The following is a 2,697-nucleotide window of genomic DNA, read 5'->3' on the forward strand; positions in this document are numbered from 1 at the left end:
CCTAATTTTAGCAGACGTTTATTACAAAGAAAGAGAAATACAGGAGTCCTCCACTTCCTTATAATCAAAGCATCCAGGTATCCTGGCAGCATTCAGGAAGCTGTGCCCTGAAGCAAACATACCTATCCTCTTTTCTTTTCCTTATTTGTAAGATTTTGAGGTTTACCAGAGTCTGATGTATAGAATTCTCATTCTGTGTGAGAAAATGATTAATTTTGAAGGAAGAGAGCAAAGGACAGGAAAATAAAATATTAAAGTTAACACAGTGTTGTTGAACATGCTGAACCATTTATTCCATTTTACAGAATTCAATACTGATAAAAGTTACACTCTTATGGGTAATAAAAGTTTTCGCCTTTGGCAAATGTTTGTTCATGAAAGGTCAGAGCACTTCTGATCTTTAATTTAACCAAGTACTTGATGCATTTGAATTTTTTTTAAAGCATGCTTTGATTTAGAATTTTAGAACTTCGAATACATCAGACTCTTATTTAAACTCTGGCACTATAAAATAGACCAGCTTGGTTTACCACCATGATGCCTTGTCTAATTAATATTTACTAAGCAACCCCAGTACAAAAATTGTCATATAGAATCTATATCCTGCCAAGTTTCTTGTATGCATTTAGAACATCCTGATTATATTCTCTACATAAAAAAAAAAATAGCATAGAAGCGTGGCTTTCATGTGATTTTATCTGAAATTCCCTGCTGCAAAAATGGAGTTCAAATAACTTTAACTGGATTTAAACAAAATTTTGCTGCATTTTATGGCTACGTATGTTGAAAAGTTTATTATAGACTTTTACAAAGTATAGTGAATGGTTAATAAATCAGTAATTGTATTGAAAACATAAACTTTTAGTTATACTATTAGATATTTTAAGTAATTTATATAGTTGTCTTTTATATAACTATGTTGTATTATCATTTTTCTTATAGGGAACAAATGGCGAAAGAAATGTCAGAATTCTTGAGTAGGTTAGTGCAGTGTAATTTGGGAGAAAAGTGTAACCTCAAAATCATATTTTTAAATTACTCTTCATTTCTTGGACCAGAACCTGTTATATGAATTACCTACTCCTTCCACGTAAATTTTCTGTATACAAAAATGTCACTTTATCCTCACAGAAAAAGATAACCACTGTTCCTCTAAATCATTTCTCATTGGGGATACCATTGGCATTTTGGATGGCACTGTTCCTTGTTGGTAGTCCTGTCGTTACTTATCACTTGCCCCCACCAACTTGGTTTCAGTAGGGGAACCCTTCCTCTTGTCCTGACAAAATGAGTATTTCGAAACTTCGCCTGGGGGCGGGGCTGCCCCCTGGCTGGTGACCACTGTGCCGCATTGGAGGAGGGGGAAAGAGAGGAAGAGTTTGGTTCCTGAGGGCTGCTACACCATAGTACACAGTTTAAATACCACTGGTATAAAAATCGAGCCAAAGAACCAAAGGGGTCTTCCCAGCAGGATCTGGTCCATTACCTGTATAAGTGGATATGAACCAATAACATTTTAACTGCCAGCTTTGAAGGTACAGAGTTAATTGAAAGTGTAAAATTAATGTATTTTTAAAAATCAAAAGTCAGTTTTGCTATTACCTTACTGTATTGTTTACATGATTGTCTTTATAACAATCTAAATAATCAGTAAATTACACCTTTATTTTACTATTTTAACAACTCCAGGGATTGGGGGTGGGGAGCACTTAAATACATTTCATTCATGAACTTAGGTCGCTGAATATGTTTTTTATTTTATTTTATTTTTTCGAATATTTTTTAGCAGGCATATTTTCATTTGAGGAAATATGAATGCAAATATTAAAACTATTTTAAGCAATAACAATTTGGATTCAATATTGTTATTTTTAAAAGGATCAAAAACACACCTTATATTTATTGACACTTCATGTATTTTCTGACAAGCTATCAAACTGTATATTATATAAATTCACTTTCTCTTTCAAAAGAAAATAGAACAACGAAAAACCCACAGTAATTTTCATTTGCTCTCCTGGAAAAGACTCTTTGAAGAGCTCAGAAGAAAAGATAATTTTTTGTTAGTTTATTGAATGGTAGTTTAGGGATGTAGAAAAGAAAAAGAAAATAAGTATTTGAATAAATGTTAAAGCATAACTTATTGTTAGGGGTAATAGACTTTGCTGCCACACAGCTGGCTCTTTTTGAGCAAAGCAATTAAGAAAAAAAAAGCTATGTGGAAAATTGCCAGTCCCACAGCTTATGAAAAGTGTAGATTTTGCAGTAAACCTAAAACAGGTTTTAACCACAAAAATGCAGGAAGGACTAAATGGCTGCACATTTTTTTAGCGAGGCTTATAATTATTTTAGGTACGTAGGCTAAAGTATGCTACATTTTATTCTCTAAAATGAAGCATAAATAGGTCTTTTAAAGAGGCAAAAGTACCTTATTTATTTTGTTGTTAAGCTTAATATTGAAGGAATAATTTCTTTTAGGAAAGATATTTATTTAGGAAGAATAATATCATTAAATGTCTATGTTTTGACTGTCAAGATTGCTGTTGTCTTTCAGAATGTAAAATGATGAGAAAATAGGAACTCATATTTGGATATTGTCCCTCTGTAAGAGGAAATGTTTTCCAAGTAGTGAATGATAAAGGTGAAACTCCTTGTCTGATACCTGAGAAGCAATATTTTAGTTCCTTAATATTTAGT

The 2,697-nt window shown here is 32.4% G+C and overlaps 1 protein-coding gene across 1 annotated transcript in view; it reads left to right on the forward strand.

The window, feature by feature from the left end:
* MYO6 (myosin VI) overlaps window positions 1-2,697 on the forward strand; it is a 148,336-nt gene that overhangs the window by 130,816 nt on the left and 14,823 nt on the right. The gene's annotated exons all lie outside the window — the stretch shown is intronic.

This window comes from Pteropus vampyrus, unplaced genomic scaffold (assembly GCF_000151845.1).
Source record: "Pteropus vampyrus isolate Shadow unplaced genomic scaffold, Pvam_2.0 Scaffold526, whole genome shotgun sequence".
Lineage (NCBI taxonomy): Eukaryota > Metazoa > Chordata > Mammalia > Chiroptera > Pteropodidae > Pteropus > Pteropus vampyrus.